The following is a 22,673-nucleotide window of genomic DNA, read 5'->3' as shown; positions in this document are numbered from 1 at the left end:
AACAGACCGAGTTAAATTGAAGTTATATTTGCTCTTGTATTTTTGTGTTATCATTCACTTTGATTTATCACAACTGGAGCGTAGGTTTTGATGTAATTCTTCGAAAGATTTCACAGAATTCTCAAAGAATAAAGCGTGTCTTTTGATTTATTATTTGTTTCGGTATCCATTCTTAAAGAATCAAATATTGATTATTACATTCTTAAAGAATTCAAGTATGACAATGTATTATTTTTTTAAGAATAACGGTTTTCAATTGAATTTCAAGAATGTTCATTGATTTGAAAAGAAATGTTCCTCAATTTGAAAATTTGATTTTAAATGAATTAATATTGGAAAAATCTTGCAAAAATATTATAACTTTCCAAATTTAAATTTAAAAAATTGTCTATTATACCCTTAAAAGGATATTAATGTTATTATATGATATATGTTAATCCAAATTAATAATAATCATTTTTTTCATCACGTTGTCCAAATTTTGTTATATATTAAATATTAATACAATAATTATAATTTATATTTGAACAATTATATATATATATATATATATATATATATATATATATATATATATATATATATATAAAATAAATGGGCGTAAATTAATGAAACAAACGAACATAAATTAGCGAAGTAGACAATTATATGTGTTCATTCATTTAAGTAAATAAACAAAAAAAAAAAATTGTTCATGTTTGTTCATATAATAAATAAAGGGAAAATGATTTTTGAGGGTAACTAACTGTTGTGTTTGTTTTCATTTGACTCATTTTTTTTATACTCAATATATTATCGAACTTATTGTTTGTATTCACCATAACTCTTTTGACCGGCTTTTGACCTGTGATAACCGGTCAAAGAGTTATGGTGAACACAAACAACAAGTCTAATGGTATATCGAGTACAGAAAAAAGAAAAAGGGTCAAATGAGAACAAACTCAATAGTTGGTTACCCTTCTGAGTCATTTTCCCTGAAAAGTTAAATAAAATTAAAGTTGCAAAATTATCAAAGACTGCAACCTTCTTTGGCCATAACATATATGAAGAGCGTTTCAGAGGGTTAACTTCGTTAAAACATGGTCTATGTTATGTTTACTGTGGTTAGCTGTAAACACCTCTCCGCAAAAGGATATGATTGTGTATGAAAGGTATATTTATTAGCATAAACGTTTACCTCAAGGTATATTATGGTGATGTATCTTCAAAAGTTGCATGATATTTTACATATTGATGATGTATCTTATCTCATAAATTCGATTAGAGCTAAATAAACTCAAAAATCACAGCACTTGTGATTCTACTCGTTTGTAGATTAGTCTAGAATTCATGATACGATAAATCATTTTATTAGAAATGTAAATGTAGTCATGAAATGCACCTTCTTAGTCAAGATTCCTCTAATAAATATTCAAGTGCATTACAAAGTTGTACATGTATGAATAATGTTCTTTCATGTGTTATATTTTGAAAAGAAGCAATAATGAATCTCATGAAGTCATTAACATCAACAGGACATGATGTGAGATTTGTTGTAAATGAGTAAAGGGAAAATGAATCAGTAGGATAATTAACTATTGCATTTGTTCTTATTTTGTCAATTTCCTTTTTGTGTTCACCATAACTCTTTAACCGGTTATCACAGGTTAAAAGTCGGTCAAAAGGGTTATGATGAACACAAATAACAATTTTAATGGTATATTGAGTACAAAAAAATGAGAAATGAACCAAATGAAAGCAAACGCAATAATTAGTTACCCCCAATGATCATTTTTCCATAAATAAACAAAATTTTCATCTAGTGGTTCGTTTGAACATTCGGTTAGTTTACATCCTAATTTCATTTTACCAATTAGTCAGTTATTTTATTAAGCATATAAGTATTATTAATTTTTAACAATATTTATATTTTATTTTGATTTCATCCTCGCTCGAAATTATTATAGAGGACATTAATGTTACAGCTATGACAACTACACGCCGCCTACAACCAAGACCATCATGATGTACTATATTCCTCTATTAAAACAAACATTGTTTTAGGTTTTACAATTTTACATATAGAAAAACTAATTTGATTGTAACGTCATATTTTCATCGTAGCCGTAGATGGTAAATATTATAAAATAACAAATAAAAATATATTAATATTAAGCCAAAATAATCACTATAGACACGTAAGAAACATCAATACGATTTCCGTAAATATATAGAACGTCCAAATCTGACTTCGTGAGAGAAAATTATAATTTTTTGAAATTTTGTGCAACCAGACATAGTAGTGCGTGACACAGAAATCGAATTTTAGAACGGTAGATTCTTAGGCAAAATAATATAAATAAGAGTTGAAGATATCATAGTCCGTCGATATAAATAACATCGAGAACAGAGTCCGTATGTAAGAGTTATGTTTTCTACAACAATCTCTAACAGTCTAAGCATATCAAAAATATAAATTTTTGATAGAATGAGAATTAGTTGGGGTCTAAAGGAAAGTTGTAGATCTCGTCGGGAGATTTCCGGCAATATAAAGAACGTAGAAAAAATAGAGTCTGTATGAAAAAGCTATGCCATTTCAAATATTTGGAAGTTTGCACGCGTGACTCCCGGCGCGTGGTGATGACGTGGTACCACCAGAGGGTGCCACGTGGCAAACCGGCCGCCCAGTCTTCCAAGGGTCAAAGCGACATGGCACGTTGTGGACGTGACACTTAGCACTACTATTTATTGACACGTTGCTTGTTTCTAGAAGGTATGAGGTTGACGACTACAGGCGTGACACATGGCAGAAGAATGGTGGAGCCGTGGAGCCATCCTCACACACAAGCGCGGCGTGTCCTATACATGCATGGAGCGCACCCCCCCCCCCCCCCCCCCCCCCTTGTGAGCCTATAAATACTTTGTATTTCGTATAACCTGTTTACTTCATACCACTAAAACTTCCCTTTCTCGATATTCTCCTTTGTAGAGTCATTTTCCTATAGTTTTCGGCCTGCGTCAAAGCCTTGCAATGCCTCTGAGTGCTCAGCTATTTGTAGCCTTCGTGTATAAGTTAACAAGTCAGTATTCTGCCCATTTAACTCCCAGTTCTCGTCAGAAAACTCTGTAGGTAAGCTACGCTTACTATGCTCTAAGTATAACTATATTTATTTTTATAGTCGTTGTTATGAATATATATGTATATATATATATATATATATATATATATATATATATATATATATATATATATATGTTGAAAATGTTCATTTATTTTGTTACAATCTCATATTTATTTTAAGAAAATTGGAAAGGGTATATTATGTAAATGTTGTGTTCTGGAAGGATGGAAGTTGTATGCAGGTTATAAAGTTAAGACACGCGGGTTGAATCTGGGTCGGTTCTAGATCGGGTTATATTTGTGGATATAATCCGAGATATAAATAGAGGAGAGAAGGTTCTGGAGATAAGTTTTACAGATGAAGTTGTTAGATCTAGATATTTTCTCTCAGTTTTATCTCTCGAGAGTTCTTTGTTGTTAGCTTGATACATATCTGATTCGTTGTATTTGAGTGAGAGGAAAAGTGTGTAATCAGATCTGTTTTTCTCTCATTTTTTATCGTTAGAAGTAGTTTAGGTTGAGTGACAATCTGAGTGTTTTTGTAGTGAGTTTTGAGTTGTAAGTATATTGAAAAACCACCTGTTTCTTGATCTTATATTGATATGAGAAATGGTGATGTTGGGAAGTTAGTTTTGTGAGTTTTTAACATGGTATCAGAGCTTAAGGCTTGTCTTCGTTGATCCTGACGGTCGCTTCTTGTTCTTGCTCGTCTTTTCGTGTTTCTACTTTGGACGATCTGTGAAAGGTATACTTTCTTTCTTGTTTTTTGCGATTAAATAAGTTCAGTTTAGGGTTTTTGTTTTATTTCCCTAAAATCTGGAGTCTATTTGTTGAGATCTTGGTACTGCGAGTTGTTTGTTTAATCTTTCAGGGATACTGCGATTCGAGATCTAACTAAGCGTTGCTGTGAAGTAGACTAAAACTCTCCAACGTTGTCGATCAATCCCTATTAATCTGAAATAATCCTCTTGGGCTCAGATTTTATCACTGATAAACCCTTGTAGGAAACGGATTTAGGGAGTCGACGTTGTCCATCTTTTTTGCCTAGTGCACTGTGAGGGTTTCTCGTTCCCTTCTCTCTATTTTCTAGCTGTAGATCTGGAATTCTTTGATGTTTTGAGTACATCTGTTATTTGTTGGTTTCTTCTCGAAGCTGATTTGTTCTTTTTTCACACTGTGTTGATTGTCTTGGGCCCCGACATACTGTGGTGACCATCTGGACTTTAAGTCAACACTTGTGTTGGTTTTTTTCGTGATCTGTTTTGCTATTTGGTTTCTTGATTGTTACTTGTGATTTACTATGGCTGGTGAACCTTCTGATGGGAGTGGTGTTCCTAAGGAAACTCCTATAGATTTTGATGATCCTTTATATGTCCATCCTTCTGATAATAATGTAACGTCTATTATAACTGTTAAGCTGACTAGTAATGAGAATTATCGATTGTGGCGTAGTGCTATGTCTAGAGGTCTTAAAGCTAGAAATAAATTGGGCTTTGTGGATGGTACTATTACTCTTGAAAGTACTGATAAATCTAAAGCTTCTAAATGGGAACGTGTAAATGCTGTTGTCTGTAATTGGATTCTAGGGTCAATTTCTGAAACTATATATACTAGTCATGTGTATTCAGATAATGCTAAAGATATATGGGATGAATTGTTTGAAACATACAATAAATCTGATGGATCGGTAATCTTTAATATTCATCAGCAGATCAACACATTAAAACAAAATGGTTCCTCTCTTTCTGACTATTTTAGTAAATTAGATTCTTTATGGAAGGAGTTTGATGGGTTAACTAGTTTAACTGAATGTGTATGTGAGGCGGCTACAAAACTTAATGATCATTCAAAATTGATGAAATTAATGCAATTTCTTAGTGGACTTGATGATGTTTATAATCAAGTCAAGAGTCACATTCTTTTGATGGAACCTTTACCTAATGTTAAATCTGCCTTCTCTATTCTTTCTAGAGAAGAGTCTCTTCAAAAGAATGGGTCTTTTGGGTCTACTATTTCTTCAAAACCTCAAGTTTCTGTGTTTAATAGCAAAGTTAATGATTTTAAACGAGGACAGAATCAAGTTAGGTTTAAGAACCAAGGATTACAATGCAAACATTGCAATCTTAAAGGTCACACTATAGAAAGATGTTATAAACTAATTGGTTATCCAAAGGATTTCAAATTTAAAAATGAAAGTAATAATCAAAACAAGTCTGGTGTTGTCAACTCTTCTTCTGTTAGTGCTAACAATAGTAAGTCTGTTTCTTCTGAGTCTGGTCTTGGGAGTGATGCTCATTTTCTTACTAGTGAGCAATATTCTAAGTTTTTGCGTCTCATTAGTGAGAATCCTTCTTGTGATGATGTGCCTGCTACTGCAAATATGGCAGGTATGTCTATGTTTCAATGTTGTAATTCTTTTGCTAGTTCAAATGATTTTCAAAGCTGGATTGTTGATTCAGGAGCTAATCAACATATGATAGCTTCTGAGTCACAACTTAAAGATGCTATAGATGTGTCTAAACTGAATCTGTCTGTTAAACATCCTAATGGTTCTTCAGCTTCTATTAATAAAATAGGGAATCTTCAATTATCCTCACATCTTACCTTATTTGATGTCTTTGTTGTTTCTGATTTCAATGTTAATCTTTTATCTGTCCATAAACTTTGTAAAGACAGTGGCTGTGAGGTTGTTTTTTCTGAACATACTTGTAAAATCCAGGATTCACTATCAAAGAAGATGGTGGAGAATGGTAGAGAGTCTGGGGGATTATACTATCTTGATTGTGTTCCCTCAGGTATTTCAACAAATAGTGTGTCTAAATGTTATGTTTCTAAACTAACTTGGCATAGTAGACTTGGTCATCCAGCAGACCAAGCTCTAATATCTTTAAAGGGTATTCTAAAACTTGGAAATGAATCTCTTCCTCCTTGTGATGTTTGTCATAAATCTAAACAAGCTAGAGAACCTTTTTCACAAAGTCAACATACATCTACCAAGTTAGGTGAATTGGTTCACTTAGATGTCTGGGGTCCTTATAGGCTTGCTTCTGTTGAAGGGTTTAAGTATTTTCTGACTATTGTGGATGATTGTACTAGGGCCACTTGGTTATTTCTTTTAAAATCTAAAATTGAGGTTTTTGATTGTTTCAAATCCTTTGTTAATATTCTTTTAAATCAATTTAATGTTAATGTTAAAATAGTACGTTCAGACAATGGTACTGAGTTTGTTAATAATCAAATGAAGTTCTTTTGTTTTGAAAAGGGCATAATTCATCAAACGTCGTGTGCTTATACTCCACAACAAAATGGAGTTGTGGAGAGAAAGCATAGGCATATCCTTAATGTTGCTCGATCTCTTTTATTTCAATCAGGAGTTCCTGTTAAGTATTGGGGAGATGCTGTTTTGACTTCTGTTTTTTTAATAAATAGAATGCCTACTTCTGTTTTGAATGGTCAATCACCTTATGAGTTGGTTTTTCAAAGAACTCCTAATTTTGACTATTTAAGGGTTTTTGGTTGTTTATGTTTTGCTGTTAAACCAAATGTTTCTGATAAATTGTCTGAACGTGCTGAAAAATGTATTCTTTTAGGTTATTGTTCTGATAAAAAGGCATATAAACTCCTTAGTTTGGATACTAATTCTTCTTTTGTATCCAGGGATGTGAAGTTTTATGAGTCTGTTTTTCCATACAAGTTGAAATCAACTTCTGTTGATAAAGTTTCGAATATTTTTGGCCCTAGTGATCTCTTTTCCTGTGATGAATTTGATAATAATAAATATATAAATGATTATATTAATCTTGATGAGCTGAGAGTAGAGTCTCAGTTGGATGGTGCTGCTGCAGTCATTGGTATGGATGATGTTGATTCTAGTAATTTTGTCGACCCTGGTGGCGAGGCAGTTGCGCCTCCTACTGATTCATCTGTTCCTTCTTCTTCAAGTGTATCTGAGGAAAGTAGTCAATCAGTCTTAACCCCTTCTTTGGATCAGTCTATAGGTATCTCTAGATCTAGGCGTGAGTCTCATATGCCTGTTAAGTTTTCTGATTATATTGTAGAAGGGAAGTATAAATATGGTGTTGAAAGAACCATTAACTATTCTTTTCTTGATTCTGAAACTAAGTGTTTTATTTCTAATCTTGATAAAACTGTTGAACCAAAAAGTTATAATGAAGCTTTTTCTGATCCTAATTGGATTAAAGCTATGAATGATGAAATGGAAGCACTTCATCGAAATAATACATGGGAAATAACTGTTTTACCTAAAAATAGGAAACCAATTGGATGTAAATGGGTTTATAAGATTAAATACAAGTCAAATGGTGAAATAGATAGATATAAAGCACGTTTAGTTGCTAAAGGTTATAATCAAAGAGAGGGTATTGATTTTGAGGAAACTTTTTCTCCTGTTGCAAAAATTGTAACAGTTCGTATTGTTATTTCTCTTTCTGTTCACTATTCTTGGCCTTTATATCAGTTGGATATTAATAATGCTTTTTTATATGGAGATCTTACTGAAGATGTTTATATGTCACTTCCACCTGGTTATTATTCTAGTAATGATACTAGGGTATGTAAGCTTACTAAGTCTTTATATGGACTGAAGCAGGCTCCTAGGAAATGGAATGAAAAGCTTTGTGCATCATTGTTTATGTTTGGTTTCAAACCGAGTATAAGTGATTATTCATTGTTTATTAAGAAAATTGAAGGTTCAATAACTATATTGCTAGTATATGTTGATGATATTATTTTAACTGGAAATAGTGAAGTAGAGTTAAAGAAGGTAAAGAATTTTATGAGTAGTCAGTTTTTAATTAAAGATCTTGGAACACTTAAATATTTTTTAGGGATTGAAGTGGTTAAATTTGACATTGGTTTATGTTTAAACCAAAGAAAATATTGTCTTGAGTTGTTGCATGAATATGGTATGCTTGGGTGTAAGCCTGTGACCACACCTTTGGAAACAAATTTTGTTATAAATTCGGATAATCATGATGGGAAAAATGAATTGTTGGAAAATAAAACTGAATTTCAGAAACTAATAGGTAAACTTATCTATCTTACAGTTACTAGACCTGATATTTCTTATGCAGTCCAGGTCCTTAGTCAGTATATGCATAGTCCTAGAAAGTTACATTTAAATATTGCTTTTAGATTGTTAAGGTATTTGAAAAATAGTCCTGGAAAGGGAATTGCTTTAACCAAATCAAGTGTGTTGGAATTGAAAGGTTTTGTGGATGCAGATTGGGCTAAATGTTTAGCCACAAGAAGGTCTGTATCTTGGTATATGGTATATCTTAATAATTGTCTTATTTCTTGGAAAAGTAAAAAACAATCTACTGTTTCAAGATCCTCTACTGAGTCGGAATATAGGGCTCTTGGCTCTATCACATGTGAGATAATTTCGATTTTAAAAATTCTGTTTGAATTAGAGGTTAAAAGTTTTATTCCTGTTTCTGTTTTTTGTGATAATAGTTCCACAATTAAATTAGCTCTTAATCCTGTGTTTCATGAATGGAAAAAACATTTTGAAATAGATCTGCATTTTGTTAGAGAAAAAATTTCTAGTGGTGCTTTAAAACTTGTAAAAATTGGTTCAGATGAACAAAATGCTGATATATTAACAAAGTCTTTAAGTGTGAAACAACATGAATTTTTGTCTAATAAAATGGGTCTTATTGATATTTTCAGAAAATAAATATTTCGATTGAGGGGGGATGTTGAAAATGTTCATTTATTTTGTTACAATCTCATATTTATTTTAAGAAAATTGGAAAGGGTATATTATGTAAATGTTGTGTTCTGGAAGGATGGAAGTTGTATGCAGGTTATAAAGTTAAGACACGCGGGTTGAATCTGGGTCGGTTCTAGATCGGGTTATATTTGTGGATATAATCCGAGATATAAATAGAGGAGAGAAGGTTCTGGAGATAAGTTTTACAGATGAAGTTGTTAGATCTAGATATTTTCTCTCAGTTTTATCTCTCGAGAGTTCTTTGTTGTTAGCTTGATACATATCTGATTCGTTGTATTTGAGTGAGAGGAAAAGTGTGTAATCAGATCTGTTTTTCTCTCATTTTTTATCATTAGAAGTAGTTTAGGTTGAGTGACAATCTGAGTGTTTTTGTAGTGAGTTTTGAGTTGTAAGTATATTGAAAAACCACCTGTTTCTTGATCTTATATTGATATGAGAAATGGTGATGTTGGGAAGTTAGTTTTGTGAGTTTTTAACAATATATATATATATATATATATATATATATATATATATATATATATATATATATATATATATATATCAGTAATTCCAGTTAAAATCTTTATTAATCTACTTACAAGAGATGTGTCTAGAATGGTTACGTTAGCTTGGTTGTTGGATTTCAGAAAAGCTATATGCCGAAATGATCCTGCCTCCCAACTATCCGGCCTAGCCGATGCTTATTTGATAGAACTATCGATATTTATTGGGATTAGTGTTAGGTCTAGCCTACCTTAAATATTCATGTTGAACTAATAAATTATAGTAATTTAAGTTAATGCTTGTTAAAAATGTTGGTCTTCAGGTAAATTGCCCGATTGACAATTAATCCTCTGAGAATCTATCAAGGTGAGTTCTTCTCACTATATTGTATACTCCAGTGTGTATCCTCTATATGTTAGGATATAGTTACCCTGTAGTGTACACTTAGGCAATTAGGCTAGGATAGTTAGTTGCCTGTTATGTGGACTGTTGTTATATGTGTATGTTATTATATATGGAGTTAATGGCGGGCCAGCCTTGAGCTAAAGGCAAATAGACTCGAGAGGACTAACTTTATGCTAAAGGCCAAGGTATGGTCCAACTATATGATGTAGGCAAAGATAGGGCGGACCAACTATATGTTGAAGGCCATTATGTGTATGCATTGTATATGTGTTGTGGTATGGAATATTTTGAGGGAATTCACTAAGTCTCATGTTACAGTTTTTGAATAACTATTTTACAGGTTGTTCATATGACCGTGGAAAGGCTCACGCGTGACTGTATTGCCATCGAAACATCAATAAATTTTTAAAGACTTCTGCAAAGATAGGGCAGACCAACTATTTGTATACATAGGATGTCACGTAAGCAAATCCTAAAAAACCAGTCTTTAAAAAGCCACATATGAGAACACCTCATTAATGATTACCATATTAAACCATTTTACCTTTTACAAATTATCTATCACACAATTTTATTTACTTTTTGTCGCTCAAATTCTCGCTAATAATTTGCATTGGAGTATATTATCAGGATTGGACATAATCCGAGATGTGCCCAAAAAAACGTTTCTTTACACTTCCAAAATCATATCATCTTTGTTTTCGGAATATCCCAGTTTAATAAAACATTTTGCAGAAACTGTTTTGTTCTATTAAAATAATCTTTGAAGAAAGATGTTCCTTGTAAATACAAAAACTCTAAGGATTTCATAATTAATACACAACATAAGTTCCAGTGTAAAGACCTATGTTGTCTCTTAATCCCTCGGCACCTTAATCAAACTCCAACAACTTTATCCATGTTACTTGTGATGCATATAATTTGAGTGAGCCAGGTTAGGAAACTTAGCAAAACACATAGGGTTTTCAATCCCACAATAATATTTTAATAATATAATTATCAAACTTACAAAACCAATTGTTACCAAACAATATAGATATATCTCATAACTTATATATATATATATATATATATATATATATATATATATATATATATATATATATATCCTTACACCCATACATACCCATCCTAACCGATTCTCACAAATCCTAGTCCACGATTATCAAGAAGTATCAACTCGTATGATGAATCTTTTAGAGCAATGGTTTGATTTCACTGCTAGGGGATCCCTTGGCTGGTAAGTCATAAAGTCACTTAAGCTGGTCAAAGTATTTGATGAATATGGTATCTCATTGTATCTGCGTCTGTACATTATAAATCCATACTAGCAACGTAATTTACAAGACTATCTAGAATGCCAAGTGTTGTCATCCTACTGTGTTAGATGACTAGACATAATGTTTCAGTTGTTCAATTGGACCCACCATATGTAGCTATCCAAAGGAATAATATATGTACTCTGGTATGTAAACCATACATCAACACTTGATAGTGTCACATGACATAATTCTATTCTATGTTCATATGTCACAAGCGCCCTAGAATGAGACTTCCAAATATCCAGCTTAATCGAGCTAAACATCCTTATAAGTCATTCGTGTATAACTCGACCTGAATATAGTATAAATAGCCGACTTTCAATAAGGATTCCATGTTAATGCAATATCATTATAACAAAGGGTATAAGTACGTACTTATCCAATTACTTCAAACTAAAAATCTTTTACTAGTCTTATTTTGTCACCAGCCAAGCCAAGACTATGATATGTGTAAATGATTTCCAAAACCTTTTTCTTATTTATACCATATTATCGCAATACAATATATGACTATTATTTTATCCAGCTTAATTTGATCTAAATATTCTCCATACGTCTTGGTTTTAAACTTAGATGAAACTAAAATCCTTGTAATCAACCTTTAATACTAACTCGTGTTTAAACGACACTTATCGTACCTTAGTGTATATACCTAACATAGATCATCATGTATTTTAACATAAATTAATCTTTTAAGTAATAATACTTATTTTTAATATTATCATGTAATAATATCATATAAATACTTTAACACATCTATAACCATATTTGGTTTACACAATACATGTTATCAAGTAAACATTTAGCAAATATTTCATACAATAAACATTTAATTCGCATATAAAATTTCAACAAATATTTAATATTTTTTAATGATTATTTGTATTAAATCGTGTTCATCAAAAGTCATTATGCATTCACTTGATTTAAGTGGAAGACTCGCAGGAAATTGATAAAAAAGCAACTAGGTATAATCGTATCGGAGGTAGGATTCGTTTGACATATAAAGATATAGTGTTTATAGAATCCAATTGAAACACCTCACTGATCCATCATTTTTATCATTCCCGTAACTAGATTGATCAATATAAAAACCGGTATTACTGATAATCTTATTTGTAAATTCATAATAAAGATTACAAACATAAATATAAGTTATACTTAAAGCACGATAAACATAACTCAACTTACTGGTTGTTTGACGAAAAACCAAACATTACACGTGCAGAACTTCGAAATCGATAAATCTATTTCTACGGGCTCTACCGCGCTCTAGAGCTTCACTACTAACAACTAAGAGGTACAAAATTCGGGCCTCGGGAAATCTTGAGAGAAAAATGAAAGATTTGGAAGAATTTGACAAGAAAATGAACACAAAAACGAAGGCATTTATAGGGATTTCAAAGGGGGTGCTACGCCATATGACGTGTTGTAATCTGAGTAGTCCATGTATCACAATCAGGTTGAAAGCCTTGGGGAAGAAGAGTAGAGTAAGATGGCGAGACGTGTCAAGATCTGGGTCGTCCGAATTTATTAGTTTTCTAAAACTCATAACTTTCGCATACGGAATTCGTTTTTGATGGTGTTAATATCCATGCATAGCTATCAATGGGTACTATAAACTTTTATTTAGACCTCATCGGCTAATTTTCATTTTATAGTTCGAGAGGGCTTACACTATAAATAACATTGTGAAATTCATAATTTCTTTGTACGAACTCCATTTTTGAAGTTATTCATATCCCTGACTTTGTGTTGACGAGTACGAAAACTTTTAGTTAGACTCCGTCGGCTAATTCTTATTCTATTCCAATTTTACAAATCTATGCAGATTTTGTAGTTTTTCAAAACTTCGGGACCAAGTTGCACTCATATACTTCACATACGAGCTCCGTTCTTGACTGTCATTATAGCGATAGATTCGTACTTATGAGATCTTCAGTTATCGTTTAATTGTTTTGGCTAAAAATCAACCGATCTTAATTTCGATATTTGTGTCGCAAACTGTTATACCGTGCCGCACTCAAAACTTCGAAAAATCATAATTTTCTCATACGAAGTCATATTTATGTGTTCTTTATATGCATGGTTTGATATTAATGATAACTTCTAGTTTCCTTTACATTACTTTGGCTAAAAACAACCTATTTCCGGTTTACATTTTGATGACGCACATTGTCGTATTGATTTGAACGTAAAACTTAGATAAATTATAACTTTTTTATACAAACTCAGAATCGGGCATTTTTTATATCCACAAGATCGACATCACAACTGTTACAACTATTGTTAAGATTACTTATCCTAAATAATCTTTTATTTTTAATGTTTATTTTATCGTTTAACGATAAATTTTATATTAAGGTTTTCTACAAACATTATACATTAATAATATTTGTTTACATATCATGCAAATGAAAATTATTTATTATCTCGTAATGCATATGGAGCATGATTACCCATTCAATGATTTTATTTATTCGGTTAAATATATAATTATTATTATTACACCCTAAATATCTAGCCAAAATTGTGGGTGTTATATATATATATATATATATATATATATATATATATATATATATATATATATATATATATATATATATATACACACACACACACACACGCGCGCGTGCAAGTTCTTTTGAGAACTTATAGATTGATGAGAACTTGATAACTCCTTATCCACACATCAATTTTTAAAACCAAAACCACCAATATTAACACAATGCAATGTGCAAACCATATCTATACTAAAAAAAGATTTGACGATTTTATATATATTTTTTGAAAAATGTTCTCATAAATATGCGTGCGTGCATCCGTATTTATGGACTACAAACACATATATATTATCCATAGTAATATTTCATAATCAACAGTTACATGGACTGCGAATGCAGATATGCATTTTAACACCCGCGGATTCGGGCTAGTCAATTTAGAGTTAATAAGCGTTAAAAATGACTTTTTGATAGAAGATTATTTGGAATAAATAATCTTAACAAAAGTTATACTATATGTCACAAGGATTTCGTACATATAAAAAACGTTAAAATCTGATTTTTAACGAAAAGCTATGAATCATTGAAATTTCACGAATAAACCAACATGGCTTTGCGTATCGTAAAAAGTAAAATTTTGATAAATTAATTTTTAGCCTTGGTAATCTACACGAAAGTCGTAGTAGTCATTAAACCGTGGGCATGCATATAGAGAACATCCAAATCTGACTTCATTTGAGGAAGTTATGATCTTTCTAAGATTCAGCGTAGCAGTGTACAACTAGGAAATAGAATTTTAGATTGATCGCTTATTAGTCTACACAATCTGAACGAGAATTGATCTCGTTAACAGGAGCTTAATGTTATAAAGACATTCTAAAACGGACTTTGTGACAAAGTTATGAACTCTTAACAAATTTTAACTATCTAAAACTGCTACAATACAACTTTAAAGATAAATTCAAAATTAGCCTACAGATTCTAAACAAAAGTTGTAGATCCCGTTGATAGCTACGCGTGGATATAAAGAACATCAAAACAAAGATGGTATGCGGAAGTTATGGATTTTACAAGTTAATTAATTTTTGAATTAACAAGAGGGTGACACGTGTCGCGATTTGGCGCACTCATGCCTCCCCGAGGCCTTCGATCTAATGCTGATACATGGCCCCTAGTACAGCCAACATAATTTGCATATTCCTAACATACTGAGAATGCCTAGCATAAATTTGTGTACGCCCATCGTACTGGGCTCCTGGCAGCCTATAAATAGAAGACGAATTTCACTATTTTCTTCACACCTTTCAATTCTATTCTCTCCCACCCCCACCCAAAGGCCTTAATGCCTTTCTCTAGCCTTCCTAATTGTTAGTATAGAAGCTCCGGAGTGCCATAAAGCCTTGAGAAATAGAGCTTTCGGTTTAGAACTTTTGTCCACGCAAAGTCTAATTTTTTGTTAAACCACTTGTAAGTTGAGTTATGCTTAACATGCTTTTAATATAACTTATGTTTAAGTTTATTATCGTTATTAAGAATCTATAAACAAGATTTATCAGTGATTCCAAGTTTTTATACTAATTGATCTACTTACGGGGATAATGACTAGGCTGGATTTAGTGAGGTGTTTAAGTGGGATTCCCAAACATTATATTTTGTATACCAAACGGACCTTACCTCCGATATGATCCTATCTGGTTGTCCCTTATTATATGGGTGTTGATCGGGTAAGATTTTTGGGTTTCGGGTAATTCGGGTTTTTCATGTTAAAAAAAATTACCCGTTACCTGACCCAAATTAAGTTCGGGTAATTCGGGTTTGGGTAATTCGGGTAGTGGGTACGGTTTGGGTAATTTGGGTGTTACCCGAAATATTTATTATTTTTTTTAATGGAACGTGAAAATAAATTTAATGAAATAAATATGTTGTGCTCTATTAGTCTTGTCTATATAAACAAACAATGCATAAACGAAATTACTCAAACTTTGAACATTAAGATTTTTTAGTCAATAATACTTGAGATATAAAGTAATATTTTAATAGCTTAATATAATCTAATAAGATGTTAAAAAAACAAATAATTAAAGATCTTAGTTTAAAATGTTTAAGATAATTGTAGCCATAAGTTTTGCATGTTCTAAAGTTTCGTCAATATAATGAGTTTGTTAGTTGCAATAAAAACTATAATATAGAAAACAATTAAGTTTTAAAGAACATTGTGACATATAAACAAATGTTTTAATATTGTTGGTGTCATACTTCCACAATAAAAGATATTCATGTTTTACAATAATGATAGTTAGTTTAAACAGGATCAAAACCTGCTACAGAATACAAAGTCTATGAAAGAAAAAAAAAAAAAAAAAAGGATTTTTTAAATAATTCGGGTATACCCGAAACCCAACAAACATACCCTATACCCGACCTAAAAAAAATCGGGTTACCTAATTACCCAAAAAAATTACCCGATACTTGATTTACCCGATACCCAAAAAAATTGGGTGGATAATTCGGGTGACGGGTATTTTTGACAAGGCTACCTTATTAACTATATATTAGTAGACTTTGAATTAATTATGATCTATACTAATAATTAGTCACAGTAAACATTAGACTAAAACTCAGTGATAATAATACTAGGTTATATTGAAGGAAAATATAGTTGCTAGTAGCGAAGCAATGACCGAGTTTCGAGCCATCACTTTAATAAGTGAGTGCATAGTCCCTTTCATGAACATGATTTCAATACAATTACTAACTAAAGTATTAAGTAAAAGTTAAAGAGTTTATACATGAGATATTTTCTTTTGTCCGGAATACGTGTTAAGAACATATCTAATAATATATGATGATTTAGGACTTACAGATATAAATATTAAAGATACATTTTGTTGAGAGATTCAATGAGTATTCAGCCACTAGTTTAATTACTATAAGGCTTGTAAAATTTCATTATGCTTATGTTGTTGTATTGAGTAGGACATCCTGACGTTTTAATATAAATAAAATACATTTCTTCATAAATGATTTGATAATATCATTATCATATTTTTTGGAACAAATTCAGCAATATTATTCTTCAAAAAGAATACTTTGATTTTTAAATAAGCATAAATAAATCGGTCTTTTCTGACCGTGAAATTAGGATGTCACATGTATGCATGCATAGATATGAATCAGATTCATATGGATTGCAGACACAAATATGCATGAAGGCATATATATGAATCATTAGTCATATGGATTGCAGACACAGATACATGCATGCTTATATATGAACATTTTTCATAAAAATCATCAAATCTTTTTTAAGCCAAGATATGACTTAGACATTGCATTTCATTAATATTGGTGGTCTTGATTTTGGAAAATGATTTGTTGATTAAGAGTTCTCAAGGTCTCATAAATCATTAAGTTCTCACAATAACAATATATATATATATATATATATATATATATATATATATATATATATATATATATATATATATATATATATGCCTTCTAAAATTGACAAGTATTTACTCCATTCTTAAAGGGCCAAATCTACCAAATCAAGAATTTTACCCTTTTTAATCTCATTGAATGTAGGAAAATAATTTTTTAATCTCCTTAAATGTAGGAAAATAATGAGAGAGAAAGTTTTGAAGACTTCTTCTTCTTCTTCCTTCTTGAGCGAGATTTTCTAGGGTTTTACCCCTTTATCACCAAATCATATAGCTCATTGTAATACATTTGATCAAGCTCTATAAACACTGCAATATTTTTAGTGGATTGTTTCTCGGCTTCCTCCGCCCGTGGTTTTTTCCCGATTTGGGTTTTTCATGTAAATCTCTTTGTCTCTGTGATTTTACTTTTTGTTTGATATTTTTCATTACATGTGATTGATTTTGGTTTGATATTTTAGTCCTATTCTTCTTGAACTAATATTGCTCTCGTGATTCAGGTTTATGGTATGTTTGATGCGTTAGGGCTTTTTCGTTTTTGTGCATCTTACCCTCTTTGTTTAATACAATTTGTATCAGAGCTTACGGGCTTTAATATTTGTTTATTAGGATCATTTTATCAAGTGATTGATCATGTCTTCAATGAAGTATAATATTATGTTGTTAGATCGAAGCACCATATTTCCCCAGTGGCATGTTAAGATGAAAGATTTTCTAATTCAAATGGATTTAGACAAGGCGCTTCTAGGTTCCGAGAAGATGCCCGCTTCGTGGACGGAAGAAGAAAAAGAGCCGAAAGATTTGAAAACTCAATCCCAAATTCGTTAGCATTTTTCAAATTATGTTTTGCAAGATGTTTTGAAAGGAATTTCAATGGATGCTTTATGGTTAAAGTTGGAGCAATTGTTGATGACGAAGAGCCTACCAGACAAGTTGCATTTAAACCAGTGGTTGTTCAATCTTAAAACGATTGAAGGAGGTTCTTTAGCTGAACATTTATCCACATTCAAAGAAAATTTTCGTGATACTATCATCTATAGCTATGACACTCTTGTCTTAGATGAAGTTTTTACATCTTTGGATTCAAAAGAGAAGATGAAGCATATTAGCGTTGGTGGTTTAAGTGATACGAAATCTGAAGGTTTGAAGGCCCGAGGAACAATAGATAGAGGTAAAAATCCTCAATCTTCCAATAGGAACAGATCTAAGTCTAAAAGAAAACGGAAGTTTTGTAATTAATGTCACAAGAAGAGACATACAATTGATGAATGCTTCAAGTTAAAGAATAAAGAGAAATCAACAATAAATGGTAAACAAGCTAGCACTTTGGGTGAAGCCGATATAGTAGAGGTCAGTTGTAATGGAGAACTTCTCATAGTTTATTCTGATAAACTAGATTCCAGTGGTGAATGGATACTCCATTATGGTTTTACTTTTCATATGTGTCACAACAAAAGTTGGTTTTAGACATTTAAAAAGGTTAACCAAGGTTATGTTCTGATGGGTAACAACTCTACATGTCCAGTTATTTGACATGGCTCAGTCAGAATCTGTATGTTTGATGGGGTTATCCAAACCATTAGGGAAGTTATATATGTTCCTGACCTCAGAAGAAACTTGTTATCTCTCAGCACTTTTGATAAAAAGGGATACGAGTTTGTTGGTAAGGGTGGAGTTCTTAGGGTATTCAAAGATGGTTCTGGCAAACTGAGAGCCAAGCGCAAAATCTCATATCTCTACTTTCTTAATGGGCAAATTATTTCGAGCGATGCTTTTTTTTGTTTCAAAGTCTCTTTCTGATCCAGATTAGTCCCGTCTTTGGCACCTTCAACTCGTCTATATGAGTTTTCAAGGGATGTCAGAATTGAGTAAAAAAGGATTACTTGGTGAACAAAGACTATTGATTTAGAGGTATGTGAAGACTGTGTATATGGCAAGGAAAAATGAGTGAGATTCATGAGCAATATTCATACAACAAAAGGACCACTTGACTATGTACACTCAGATTTGTGGGGACCGGATCGAGTTGCTTCGAAAGGTGGATATATTTATATGCTCACTATCATTGATGATTTCTCCAGGAAGGTGTGGTCTTTCTTCTTGAAACATAAGGGAGATGTATTTTCTACCTTCAGAAACTGGAAAGTACAAGTTGAAAAGCAGTCAAGATTGGTAGTAAAGTATCTTCACACAAATAATAGACTTAGGTTTTGCTCAGAAGAGTTTAATGCATATTTCTGAAATGAAGGCATCACTCGACATCACACAGTAGTCCTTACACCTCAAAAAAATGGTGTAGCGGAAAGGATAAATCTCACCATTATGGAGAAGCTCTGGTGTATGATTTCTAATTCCAAATTGCTAAAGTCCTTTTGGGTGGAGGCTACCTCAACTGCTTGCTATCTTATCAACCGATCACCATCACAACCAATTAGGAAGAAAACTTTGTTTAAGTTATGGTCCAGGAAACCTGGTGATTATACATATTTAAAACCTTTTGGATGTCTAGCATATGCACGATTTGACACAGAGGAATTAGAACTGAGAGCAATTAAATGTGCTTTTCTTAGGTAGAGTCCGAGTGTTAAATAGTACAAGTTATGGAGTTTTGATATGAAGAAAGTCATTATCTCAAGATATGTTACTTTTGATGAGTTTGGTATGACCCAACCACTCTCAGACTCTTCAAACAGTACATGTGCATTAGATGCATCATCCGAATTAAGTAAAGTGAAAGCGTAAATGGAGGTGGAGATTCCTACTTCACCTTCCACTTCTATTCCAAGTTCAGTAGAAAATCAAGAGTCTTCCTCGTTTGATGATTATGCTATTATTGAAGAGTCAACATCTTCACCACCATGAGCTACTACTCCATGCATTGCAAGAGACGGATCCAAAAGAGTAGTTGTACCTCCAAAGAGGTATGTTGAAGCTGATATTGTTGCTTATGCATTTATTGTTGCTGATGATGTTGAGTCTGGAATAGAGCATGTGAATTATGATGGCGTTGCTATATCTAAAGACTAAAATGAATGGATGACTACAATGCAAAGTGAGATGGAGCCCTTGCAAAGAAATGGTACTTGGCATTTAGTTCTATTCCAAAAGGAAAAAGACCAGTTAAATGCAAGTGGTTTTACAATCTCAAGGAACCTATCAACCTGGATGAGAAACCAAGGTATAAAGCTCGGTTAGTATCAAAAGGCTATAGTCAGATTCCTAGTATTGATTACATTGACATTTATTTCCTAGTTGTTAAACATACTTCTATCATGTATTGTTGGGATTGGTTGCTTCTAGTGATTATGAATTAGAGCAACATGATGTTAGTACAAATTTTTTAAATGGTGTGCTTGAGGAATATATTTTTATGCAACAACCTGAGGGTTTTGTAGTTCCTGGCAAGGAGGACTACATGTCTAAAATGAATAAATATCTTTACGGTCTCAAGTAGTCTCCTATACAATAGTATAAGAGGTTTGATTCATTCATGATCAATTATAAATTCAAGAGGTGCACCCGTGATAGTTGTGTTTACTACAAAAACAATGATGATGGTTTGATGATCTACTTACTCTTATATGTGGATGAAATGTTGATCGTAATGAAAGATATGAAGGAGATTCAGAAATTGAGCTGCCAAAAAGATTATAGGAATGGAAATTGTTCGTGACATGAAGTATTGGATCTTGCATCTTTCTCAGAAAAATTAAATTGAGAAAGTCCTAAGACGCTTTAGTATGCATGAAGCAAAACCTATCAACACACCTTTTGCAGCTCATTTCAAGTTATCATCCCGTTTGAGTCCTACTACTTAGACTGATGTGGCTTATATGGCACGCTTACCATACTCTAGTGTTGTTGGATCCTTGATGTATGTTATGATTTGTACGCACCCTGATTTGGCTTATGTTGTTAGCATGGTTAGTAGATATTAGGTTAACCCAGGAAAAGAACATTGGAAAGCAGTGCAATGGATCATCTGTTGTCTAAATGGCACGTCTTCTATACGTCAACACTTTGGTAAAAATAACACGGGGGGGGGGGGGGGGGGGGTGCTTGGATATGTTGATTCAGATTATGCCAAACACTTAGATAAACAAAGACCAATTACAGGGTATGTTTTTACTTTGCATTGTTGTGCTATTAGTTGGAAAGCCCATTTACAGTTTATAGTTGCTTTGTCATCTACTGAAGTAGAGTGTATGGTGATTACAAAAGCAGTTAAGGAAAATATTTGGTTGAGGGGTTTATTTAGTGATCTCGATGATAGATTAAAGGTTACCATGGTATTCTATGACAATCAAAGTGTTATCTTCTTGAGTAAAGATCAAATGTTTCATAACCAAACAAAGCACATTGATACCTGTTTCCATTTTGTGTGGGGTATCAATGAAAAAGGTGATTGTATGGTGGACAAGATTCATTCAAATTATAATCTCATTGACATGTTTACTAAGAGTCTTCCTATAGCAAAGTTCAAATTATGTTTGGACTTGGTGGGTGTTTCTGACCGCAATTAAGCCTAAATCGCTCATTGGTGGAGGAAGTAATTTTCTTTTTCAGAATCAATTTTTTTCTAAATGGTGATTGCATGTCCTTATGGAGTTTTGGAGTTTGATGAACTATTAGTGTTTAATGTTCTTGGGTGATTGTTGGGCAAGTTGCAATTTTCATTGTCTATTTTGAAGTCAAGGTGGAGATTATGGAAACATGTCTTCTAAAATTGACAAGTTCTGCTTAGTTCAAGGGCTACATTGTCTTTCCAGAAATTCAGGTCTAAAATGGTTGTTTTAGGTCTAAAAAGGGCACTAGATATAAAACGGGTGTCTTCAGGTTTAAAAAGAGCTTATTTTTGAAATGTATTTACTCCATTCTTGAAGGGCTAAATGTATGAAATTGGGAACCCTTTTTAATCTCATTGAACACAGGAAAATAATGAGATAGAAAGTTTTAAAGACTTCTTCTTATTCCTTATTGAGCAAAATTTTCTAAGGTTTTTCCTCTTTATCACTAAATTATTATAGCTCATTGCAATCTCTTTGATCAAGCAATGTAAACACTACAATATTTTTAGTGTATTGGTTCCCAACTTCCTCCGCTCATGGTTTTTTCCCAATTTGGATTTTCCATGTAATTTATTTGCCTCTTTGATTTGCTTTTTGCTTGATATTTTTGATTGCATGTAATTGATTGTGGTTTGATATTTTAGTCTTATTCCGCTTGAATTAATATTTCTCTCGTGATTCAGATTTTTGGGTTGTATGATACATTAGGGCTTTTTCGTTTTAGTGCATCTTACCATTTTTGTTTAATATATATATATATATATATATATATATATATATATATATATATATATATATATATATATATATATATATACTATTAAGTTATAACTATAAAAATATAAAAATGCATTGAAAAAATTATATAATTGTTAAAACGTATATTTTAAAAATAAAATGTCATTCAATATATATTATATACAATTAATTAATAAAAAATATAAATATTTAAAACTAAAATATAATTAAAAACTAAAATAAATTATGATTAAAATATAATTTATTTTTATAAAATTATTTTTAGGTTGTGGGTCAAGGTCCATCATCTCAGTCGACCCATTATATTCTCATGAAGTCCAACAATTAT

Source organism: Lactuca saligna, chromosome 6, assembly GCF_052625555.1.
Source record: "Lactuca saligna cultivar CGN05327 chromosome 6, ASM5262555v1, whole genome shotgun sequence".
Taxonomy (NCBI): Eukaryota; Viridiplantae; Streptophyta; class Magnoliopsida; order Asterales; family Asteraceae; genus Lactuca; species Lactuca saligna.
Note: the sequence above shows the minus strand (reverse complement) of the source record.